Here is a 12,080-nt window from a genome sequence, read left to right as displayed (position 1 = left end):
TTAAGGGGAGTTTCCATCTTGCAAGGGAAAGATTGCGCGTTCGTGTAGCCATCGCTTGATATAAGAACAAGGTGTCAGGGCTGTTCTTTTCTACATGCTGGATTATTAGGGATGTTGCAGACAAATGGAGGGTAGTCCAGAAGGGAACAGCAGAAAAATGATAAAAGGTTTGGAAAATGGAAATTGCAAAGGTGATAAAGAGGATTGACCATCTAGCACTTAGAGAAGAGGAGACTTAACTGTCTATACATACATAAAGGGATATTACAGAGAGAACAGGGACCAATTATTCTCTCAAGTCATCAAGGGCAGAACAAGACTAATGGATTTAGGATGTTGCAGGGAAAATGTCAGTTTAACATTAGGACACACTTTGGGTAGAAGAACAATCAGGACAATGTATGATGCTCTCAAGGGAAGCTGGGTAGGATTTCTATCATCGAACTTGTTCAAGTGTAAGGCTAGACATCAGTCTGAGGTAATGGATCTTATTGTGCCCTAAAGTCTACCAGAACTAAAAGGCCTTGGGCCTGCAAACCTTCATGTAAGAAGGTAATCCTCATAAAGCCAGAAGTCTTTGCTTGATTAAGAGCTGCCTGTATGGTGCCGTATACTTTAAGGGGTGGTGAGGTGTGCTAGCCCCTTTTCCAAAGCAGCAAATTCACAGGTAGTAGTTAGTTATACAAATTGCAAGACATGGCATACCTTGTGGTTTTTTTCCCTATCAAAATCCAGAAATGTTTGTCTCTTGCTCATGAAAAAGCTGATTCGATAAAGTATCTTCCATTTTCTATGTGCACTTTTTGAATTGGTTTATGTGTTTAAAAGACATAGAAATCCAGTCTTCTGAAATTTATATTCAAATGCAATACCTACTTACTGGTTGTCTGAATTTAGTTCTCTATTGTGATTTTTTTCATTTAAATAGATATTTTAACCTAGGTATATGGTTGTTAAGCCAGCTTCTAAAAATGTGTATCTCTCAAGACTGTTTCCACAACAATAATTATGGGAAGAAATTCAAGAAGTGGGCAGAATAGACTATTTGATGTAGTACCATTATAGTATCCATGCGATTGGTTTGTTCTCTGCATCAGTATTTCAGGAGAATTTTGGTCAAGGACAGTCATTTTGCTTTTATTAGTAATTGCTCAGGCTCAACAGAAACTCAAAAAAATGCTAATGAGTTTAATGAATCAAAACTTTCATTGCCTGCCTGCTGCTACTTGTGTCAAACTCCAGGGAAATTAAGGTGCTGACAGTGTTTGATGAACAGGATAAAATCACAGTCCTCTCAAGAAACCAGACGTACAGCTGCAAATGGATCGAATGACATAGCTTTCTTTGCTTAAGGGAAAGAGCAGTGGCTAGCCACCATGATGAAAAGGCACCATAAAAATTGCCAAAAAGGATCGTCCTCAGTGTATTATATAGTTCTATGAAATACATAGGGTTGTTGCTCATAACTCTAACAGAATTATGGCAGACCTGGAAATTTTCCATTCTCCTAATTGGTATTATGTGATCTACCCTCTGAACTGGTTATGGTTTTTCATGAGACAAGAGAGCTGTGGATATCTTTGAGCATCCTTATCTTGAGGATAATAACCTCCTTAATTTGAAATCAGGTATTTCTTTCTGGAAATCATATAATTTCCTAGAGTGACAGTCAGTTGGCTTCCTGGATTTATTTATTTACATCTCATTCTTCTTGCTACTTGGATCCAGGGTGTGTTGCTAACTTTAAATTATCTACCTATGGTAGTGTTTACTACTACAATAACAACAACAAAAATATGCTTATCTGTTGTTCTTTTTGTTGTAGCAGAGGGCAACTTTAGGCAGTAGTTTTACTAAAAATTCTTTTCTTCTTAGAATTCTAAGTAGCTCATTTGGTTTTCTGATCTAAACAGAGTAGCAGAGAGCGTATGCTTCTGTGATAATGATGAAAGGGCTAATGAGATACCAGGGAAATCTTCTGATAGTGTTATAAATAGATGAAAATATGCAAGTGTTAATATCCAAAGTCAGATGTTATTTCGTATATAGGCAGGTTGCCACTTCCAGGAATTTTGCATGGGTTTCTAGCTGTGATGCAAGAATTGGTGTTGTGAGTTTTCTTAAGGAAATGCGCTACCATGTTGAATTTCCGTTCCTAAAGTCAGTCTCTAGAGCTTCCAAATATCAATGTCTATATTTCAACAAGGTATGTAAACTCGAGTTTGTCTTTTCTCTTCAAGTGCCCTCTTTGTCATAGAGTAAAAGAATTTGCTGTCTCCATTCCACTATTTCATCTGCCAGTCTCTGACCTTTGTAAGCTAGCTGGAGTATAGATTGTTTCTTTCAACATGAATGCAACAACTTGTAGAATAAGAGGACAAAAAGTAAATGTGCCTACCTTCCTACTGTGTGACAGTAGGTTCAAATATGCTTTTTTCCAGTTCATTTAACATTCAGATGCAGTATTTTCTTGCATTCAGCCATGACTTCTCAGCTTTATGCAGACTAGGAACAAAATCTACCTACAAAATCTACTACCCAAGTATTGCAGAGGACTGGGACTATATTGCATTTAAGAGACTAATTGGCCATAGAATGGCCATAAAGCTGTCACAAAAATACCAATACTAAAGACAAAAAATTACTTTTGTTTTCCTGTTAATCACCTCAGTGCTGTTCCTTTGGAAGTCCTCTAGCCAAATTTTCCTTTTACATGTAGGAAGAAATTACCACCCAGGTCTTGTGAATAGGTCTCAAGATATTTCTTTCTATATGTTGTTCCTGGACAACCATACTAGATATGCTTATTCTCATGCCATTATTTACCGTGGAAATAAATGGAACTGTGTGATCATAGGTTTTCTTTTTTTGTTGTTGTCATCGCTCAGATGTGTAAATATTCATCTAAACAACCTACATTCATGCTTCACCTATTTTCTCTGGCCAGACAGTTCACCAGTGTTTATATAACTTATGAAGGAAACACAGGGAACCTTTGCAGTGTGAGTGGAAGTTTTGTCAGACACAGCTATAGCCAGTCACTACTTCATGGTGGTTCTATGTCTTTCTGAAACAAGGCAATGAGAGCCAAGAATAATAACTTTAAGCACAGGTGAAAGCAGTCCATGGGAGATATCTGCAACAAGAACTCTGGGGTGTATGAGCACTTCTTTATTTTTGGAGTTTGTCAGAAATCCACTAGCCACCTCCAGGTATTTTTTCGCATATGTATTTATTTTTCTTAGGTTTAAACAGAAATGAAATCCGCTCATGGGTGGCTCTTAAGTGTCCTACTTCTGGTCTGGGTAAAATAATTTAAAAGTTGAAAAATTAACAGTCCCTATAAACATTATATTCTTTTTTTATCATCTATTCTTCAAAATAATTGCAGAATGAAGGCATAGCTTGTCCCAATCCCTATTTCTTTGGAGGTCACTGGGATTTGGAATAATATTATGGATAGACAGTGGAAGAAGGAACTGGTAACTCATCCAAGAGCTACACTGAATGATGTAGCATTCCAGGAACAGTTTTCCCTTTACCTGCCCTTATTAACTATTTTGGGAAATTATAATAAAAACTGAGATGTCAGGAATAGTGCTAAGATAGAGTTAAAGCTGTCCCAAGGAAAAAAAAAAAAAAAAACCAAAAACAACAAACGTATCTAACACTAATTTGAAGGCAAAGTGAGGTGATGAAGATTTGTAAGTATAAGTCACCAGTAAGCAAAGAATATTTTCAAAGGTATTCCTGAGGAAAACCACAGAAACAGCTTTTCCTAAAAGCTTTATATCCAGTCATCTCAGCTGAAGATTTAAGCTTTGGGGCATGGGTGAAAAACAGAACAGTACTCTAAAGACTTCTTACTGGTAAGTAAAACTCCAAAGGGGAAAACCAGTTACTTGCTGATTCCATAAAATGTTTCTCCTTAACTTTCATGGAGGACTACACCTTTGCCTGTGGGTTGAACATTTCTTTCTGATTTGTTTGCCCATTACCTGTAGAATTTGGAGACAGGAACTTGCTGACTTTTGCTACTTCTCAGTTCAGGTCTTGGACAGGACAATGAACAAGAGCAACTTCTGAGCCTCTGTTGGAAATGCGTCCAAAAAAACCATATGTGGGTAATTCTTTTCTTGGCTTATCAAAACTTCCTCACTGTGATTGAAGTAGCCCTTGAAAATGTAGTTCACTAAAATGTCTGAAATGTGAATACTTTGGAATCCCAGCTCCTTGGCCTGATCTTCAAAGAGAGATGTGGATTATTTAACCAGAAAATGGGTATTTTGAGAAGAAGTTTGATTTATAAAATAGCACCTGTGACATGAAGGGGGTGTGTTCAAAACAAAAAGAGGGGCAAACAGCTGCTCCCTTCACCAGGCATTCTCACGCAGGAAGAAAGCTTTTGGTAACATTGCTGGATGTCCTTTCAGCTGCTGAGTTTGTTCTACGTGGAGAGGAGCAGGAAATGCTTGACCAATGCTTGACACAAACCTGACTAATTCCAGGAATATTTTCTCTGTACAAAAAGACAACATAATCTAATTCATTTCCTGGCAGTTATTAATGAGCACATACGTATACATGGATAAAGTATTGATGAGATATGCTAATCTCAATAGAGATAAAGAATTTGCAGGCTGGATTCATTTATAAGTCTATCAGCAGTACACATTTGTCATTGATACACATCTAATAAACTATGTATGGAAGACATCTTGATAACTCACTTCCAATAAAGTTTTTGCAGTGCTGGCATAATGCTTTAACTCATTCCCATTGTACCTTTTATAATTTACAGCTGAGTGGGTCTAACCTGGGAAGCTCTCAGTAGTCAGCCTAAGTAATAAATAGAAGCTGGCTTTTTCTTTGGTATAAATACAACAGTGTAGACTTTGTAGCTATATTCTGCATAGACAGCATGTTCACAAATCAATGTGTGCCAAGTATATCCAAGTCTTATTACGCATTGTATCCTGCTGTACAGTGTAAATAAAGAACTTAGCAAGCATGCTTCTCATAGGATACAAAACACAAACATGGTTAAAGATCGGATCTAAGCCTGAACTAGTCATGTCAGGCATGTACTATCAAACGTCAGCTCTTCAGACTGCAGGGTCCAGAGGAGATGTCTCCTATCCCTTCGGAAATACTTCCCTGACTTCTACAGTGAACTGTAGCATGTGTTACACAAGGTGTTATATTATCCACTTACAGTGTAGGTGCCTTTTTGTTAAAATCCCATCATGGGATCCAGTTGCTGACAGTTGATTCTATCCGATTAGTTGTGTACTTCTCCTGCATAGCTTGTCTGTAGGCATATAGTTCATGACTCACTTATGGATTTAATTTACTTTTGTCACAAGTGTTATTTTATAATGGTGAATTCTTGATCAGAAAAGTCAGGTCATGTTTAGAAGGCAAGGAAATCAGATTTTTTTCACCTTAAAGAGTTTTCCTATTTTGTTTTTGCAGTCTATATTTTGTGGTTCGCTGAAGGCCTGTCTTCTTCAGAATTGGCTACCTGTGGCCAAAATTGGTGCATCAGTTTTCCTAAACACGTGGTTGGGAGTAAAGATTGTTCCAAGTGTAAAAGAATAGATCACTCCTGGTTTAATCCAAAAAATGCTCAGGTTAACTCTGAATGAATCTAGACAGGCTCCCATAAACTTTACAGGTAGGCTGCCATGCTTAGGAGATACGTGCTTAGGACAACTTCCAAACTGCAGTGGAAGACAGTAAGAAGATTCCTGATACTATGGAACTTTGATCAGGTTTCTGGTCTTCAGATTTGACAAATGTGCATTTGTTCTTGCAAACAGTCCTCAAAATAATTCTTGGAGGACCACCAGTTACTTTGAAAAGGTACGTGTAGTCTTTATTAGAAAATGCCTTTGGCAAAAAAAAGCATTTTCACAGCACACAGGAGTGTTTTTAGTCTTACCAACTAACAGAAAGACAAGTATTTCACTTTCTTATACTACTTAGCATGCAGGAGGGAGAAAAGAGGGAAGGGTGAGTGTTTGGATGATCTTATACTCATTTTACTTCTCAAAGGGTTTTAGTGTATCACTTCCATCTCTGATCAAGGCGGATTATCAGGATTTCTTTTCAGTGGATGTGCAGTTCTAAAACAATACTCGCAAGCATGTGAACACAGAAGAAAATTCATCTTCAAAGACCTAAAGAAGATGCAAGAGAAGGTACATTTACATTTTAAATTTTTATTCTAAATCCAGCGCAGGGTACCTGAAGGAGTGAGGACTATTTAAAAACTCATATGAGGTTTTGGATCTGGAATCATAGCATATTTCCTGTTGAGGGAGTGCATACATCACAAAATGTCATCATCACTTGCCACATTTATTATGCAGATCATTCTCTTGAAATATGGCAATAGACGATTTCTGCCTCTTGGGATGTTCAGGACTTAGACCATGTTGAATGATAATGGTTTGTGCAGAACCTTGCACTGCTACTCTTCTTACAGCATTGATTTGTGGATAAAGACAGGGCATTTTTTTTTTTTTTTTTTTTCTATAAAAGCTGACAATCAACACTTCCAGAGCACTTAAATTAATACAGAAAGAAAAAAAAGTTCAGATGAGTTTGCAGCACAGTTATACATCAAAGTTCTAACAATGCATTATGCATCTCTCTTCTCTTTTGAATCTTCTTTACATGTCTTCCCCCATACTCCTAAACAGAAATAGCTCCTTTCATCACGCTATTGGCATAAATAGCAGCAGGACCAATTTGGTGAAATTGTTACATTAATTTTCATATAAAGGTCATTTTACTTTGTGGAAAAGGAAAAGATCACTGCAAGTAGACTGCTCTGAATCCTGGATTCTCTACTGCAAGCCATTAATTTGTAGATCATATTCAAAATAAACATCATTCTACAATATCACCAGCACTGTATGGGTAGTATGTTATTCATTTTTCTCAGCAGCCAATTTATTTTTTTAAACAATTGATTTGATATTAAATTTGTGCTGCGATCTCAAAGCCTTTCCAACAATTAAGTTACAGGCAGGCTTCATTATTAAATATTAGCCTCGCTGTAATGATTTTGTTCTTTAAAAAAAGAAAAGAAATTATTGGCTTAATCAGATGGCAGTTAGGCAAAGAAAGATCTTAAAGCCTAGAGCTTTAAAAAAAAAAAAACTTAGAGCCTTTAAATCCTAGACAGGTATTTAGAGCACGCAGTGACACAGTGAGCACTTTGAACTCTGCTCCCAGAGTACCGTTATTACTATGACTTGAAAGAGCCATCCATTGATCCATTACTGTACCTGTCCATACCTGTAGGAATAATTGGGTATATATGCAGAGATATTTGTCGACCTGAGTCTAAAAAACTTTCTGATGGAGACTCCACAGTCCCTCTGGGTGGCCTGTCCCTGAGCTGCAACAGTCCTCTAGCCAAGAAATTTTTTTGTAATGTTTAAGCTGAAAATCTCCGGCTGCATCTGCTGCTAGTAAAAATTCCTGTAACTTGTCATGTTCTGATTCATAGGCAGCAAAACCTGAAGCGTATTACCGTGTCTTAAGCCAGGTGCAGAGTATGTTTAAAGAGATTTAAGAAGTTATATGATTGTTGACTATGGTGTAACAACATTTAGAAGAAACATCCAACACTAAAACCCTGCATTTGGATTCCTCAGATGTACTGTGGATTTCCTGTGTAGCCTTGGGCAAGGCCCTTCACCTTTAAAGTGACTGATTTTCTATCAAAAAGGCACAAAGTGTTTACTGTAGCAGCCCCTATGTTTGGTGAGGAAAGATCACAAAATATCCAGACAGGTAGTAGTACATCCTTCTTCAAATCTCAGCGCATCAGTTTCAGTAGCTCACCATTAATAAGGACTCAGCAGCTGTCCTTGAATCGTTTTTCCCCTTTCCCTTCCTACACCTTTTTTTCGCCTCCCAATATATGTATTTACATTGTAAAGCAACAAGGGTATTGAAAGTAACAGTCAGTTCAAGATGAAATCCCTGGATGCTAGATCAGCAATTACCTTGTTTTCAGAAGTTCTACATTAGTTTGAAATGTTATTTGAGGTTCAGTGTCTTTCAGATTAAATTGACATTTTAAAAAAGGAGAAATATTCATTCTCTCCTAACCTTTGGAAATAACATTTGGTTCAGACAGCACTATCTGCCTCCCTGCTACTTGTTTCTTATCATTTTCTACAGTGCCCAGGCTATTATTTTTTTTAACCTCTGACATGTTTTGATGAGCTGGTCTAGGTGCCAAACACCAGAAGCACTTTGGTAAAAGAGCAGTAGTGACCCACAATACATTTGATCTTGTTTCTTGGCATTTCTGTCATCATTATTTGACTGCATGAAAATGGTAAAAAAAAAAAAAAAAAAAAAAAAAGAACTCTCAGCCCTTGTGAATATGAAGTCCTTCAAACAGAAATAGCCTATACAGTGCTGGAAGAGACCCTGCAAAGGACGTTCATCCCAGGATCCTGCATAAATGCCAACCAATTATTTGCATGTTCCCTGCCTAGCTTCCCTGCAGTTTGGGGGTTTTTCCCCTCAAGTTATGGGGGGTGAAATTTTACCCCTCTTTCAACTTTTTTTTTTTTTAATGTGATTTTTATACATTTAATTTCTTATCAGAAAAGCCTTTTACCAGTTCATACAGGCTAATCACTATTCAGGTTTTGGGCTGCGCCAGAAGTCTTGTTCTTCAGTGAAGAGCAGCTTGAGCCTCAATCAAGGTAAGATAAATGTTTCAGGGGAAATGTTTCACTTTGCACTGAGGATGTACAAACCACTCTGTGCTGAAGAGGGGAAAAAGCCTCCAAAACATGGCAGATCCCCTACTTACATGTCCCCTAAATACCTTTGTTTCCCCACTACCTGGGAAACATCTTCCCATCCTTATCACTGAGGATCTGAATTAAATTTCCTCCATAGTGAATATCTTCCTCTGGAGTGAATGATAAAGTGATCCACTGTATTTAAAAATGCTTATGAAGACAATGACCAGTTAAGTAGAAAATTAAGTTCCTCATGTTATTACAACCTTTTCTTACAGCACTAGAACTACAGCACGTTACCAAGTGCCATCTGCAGTCTCTTCTTCCCATTTTTGATGTCTAAGACTGAGTGATCAACCTTCAGTGATTTTTTTTTTTTTTTTTAATGAACCATTACAACCACGGCTGTCCTAGGGGAAAAGACAGTTCAGAAGTTCAATGATGAAGCTCACTAGGGATGTGGGTAAACCTTACATGCAATTCCAAGGTGTCTATTGCCAGCCCTCTTCTTATTCACTTTTTTTTGCCAAAAGTATCTCAGCTCAGTTCAAGCATTGCCCCTGTAAATAGAGAGGGGCTAAAGTGCCTTTAAAATCCATTAGGACTCTACAATCATCTTATGATCTAATTGTCTTCAAAATAATATCAGTGATGATTAATTTTAAAGCCATGGATATGGATTATAAATGTCTTGGAACAGGGAGTCCAAAAGCAGTAAGAACTGCAATGGGTCAGATGGCTTGTTTTTTGACAGGGTACAATGTTGGAAACACTATTAGCTAAATGCTGAACTCATGACACCTTTTCCATCAAGCTGCTACTGTAAATTGTGAAATTGGTGTGCTCCTGCAACTTCTTCAGGAAAGATCCAATTTCTCTAATAACCTCATTTTGACCAGGTATTAACGTGCCATTCGGTGTTGAACATTGTTCCTTTACTTGATGTTAGAACTGTTACTGCCCTGTAGAACCACGTAAATGTTAAACTTGAATATGAGAAGAAAGGGATAAAAAGAATGAGCCTGAGAAACAGCAGAAATCTACCACATTCCTGTGGAATGAGGCAGTAGGCAAAATATTCTCCGTGCAGGCATGGTAGGAGCCTAACAAACTTTTATTACTTATCTCTCCACAACCTTGTCACCTGGAAAACATTTTGCGAATGCGGATACTCCCCGCTTCGTACATTCTCTTTGGCTCAGCTCATTGAAATCAGAAAGTCCAGGTCACCATGTGGCAAAGGATGAAAGACTCAGGTTTTTCTTCTCCTTGGCATGCAATTTGCTATCTTGTTGCTGTGCAGCAAGTGACAACTCGATATAGAAATGATAGTTGCTTTCTTTTTTACCCTAATTAGTTTGCTTAATTTTTCACTTACCTTGGAATAAAACACACAAATATGAAGGAGAATTCCCCAGATAGATAGGTATGTGTATTAGAGTGGTTGCCTTGTAGTCGTAGCTGACTGCTGGAAGTGCTGAACCTGAGGTATTTGTCCCCGTGAACAGTGATAAGTATAGGAGATCGGTCAGTGTAAAAAGGGAGTGGTTTTCACCATTTTGCTGTGACTGACTGACTGAAAATATTTGACAGCTGGGAGCCAAACCAGGTTTGTTCTCAGTGGTTTACAAATTTACAATGATGACATAAATAACACTTTCTAGCTGTACTCATATGTAGCTGTTCCCATATGTACTCATTGGAATAACACAGCTTTGTGATAGTAAAAACAACAGAAACAAAACCAGCACTGTAATTGGAGTTAAGTATATTTTATGACTTTTTTTGGTCTTTAACATCTTGAGTGTTCTCAGGAAACTTTACCAGGCTAAATATTTACTTTCACAGACTCTTTTCTAATGAGCTATTTTCATTCTTCATGCCATTTTCTGTGGAAATGATTAAATTCATTAATCAGTGTTTGAAAACCTTTTTTCAACATGCTTGCATTACTAATAGAGACATAGATATATTTAGTTAATGCCCTATTATTTTTTAAAATGATTGATCTATAAGCAAAGAACAGTTTAATTCACCGAGAAGTTCTTCCTAAGAAAGGCTGGGGAGTTTCAGGGAAGAACAGACTCAAATTAAGACACCCCTGTATGGAACATAATGGGACCAAAAGACTAACAGAGTATGAGCAAGAGAAAAATGGTCAAGGGAAGAAAAGAATCTTACATCATCTAATGTCAGTTACTGCACTGCACACTGACTTTTACCCGATTATTTTTATCTTCAGCTTAGCTTGCATGGATGCTTGTGGAATGGACACCTGGACTGGATTAGAGAGAATTTTAAGGGTCATTATCCATTACAATATGTTCATTTCTGTCTTCGAAATGGACCACAAGGTGAAGTACATTAAGGCATCACTGAAGCTGTAGAGTAACCTGTAGGAGGACATGCCGGTTAACTTTGGACATTAGCACTGGAGCCTGAAGACCCCACTCCATTTTTTGCTGTGTAACATGTAGGCAAATCACATGGCCTCACAGCAGTTGCATGTATTCCTGGTGTTGTCTTCACCAGGAAACCAGGCCTTGTCAATATTTTTTACACGCCTTTTTTTTTTTTTTTTTTTTTGGTAAATGCAGCCCAACCCCTGGAAGAGAAGGTTCTCCAGAGACTCAATACTTTTATCTCAGTTCAAGCTCTTGTTCATGGCCCATGGCACTGCTGGGGCAGAGAGCTGAGGTTTCCTGGTCCAGCCCCAACATCACTACAACCCTCTGCAAGCCCCTCACTCCTGTGCCCTAATAAAGCTCAACCATAGCAAGGTAGGCGGGTATGCATCTTCCCCCTCCTGTGCTGACCTTATGGAAAAGCATGCTTTTGTTCCTGCAAGTGATCCAGTGCTCCCATGGATGGTATTAAATTTCTGGCAATCAAATCCTAGCTACCAACACTGAGCTGCAGTAGAACCCATTCTCATATCTCAGCTGCCAGGCGGGCTTGTTGACTGCCCCAGTGTGAGTCTCCTGTAAGAACACGACAACACTCAACTCCCCAGAAATATCTCTAGCTCCTGATCATACCCTGTCCATGCCATCATTGCCACAATGTGTTTTATACTCCCTGCTGAAAGCAGGGAGGGGAGGGAGCTATAGAAAAAAACATCAGCCGGTTTTGACAACGCAGCCTTTTGTGTCCATTTCTCTTTTAAAATAAGGCCCTCGGAGATCAGTGGAGTGAGTCCTTCTCTCTCGATTTCTTCAGGTGCTGCTGCACCTTTGAGACTGTCAAGGCTTTTTCATGAAGCTTATTGGGGTCTGAGATGCCCATCACAGTAGAAGGCCC

This window comes from Accipiter gentilis, chromosome 9 (genome assembly GCF_929443795.1).
Source record: "Accipiter gentilis chromosome 9, bAccGen1.1, whole genome shotgun sequence".
Lineage (NCBI taxonomy): Eukaryota > Metazoa > Chordata > Aves > Accipitriformes > Accipitridae > Astur > Astur gentilis.
This window is presented reverse-complemented; position numbering follows the sequence as displayed.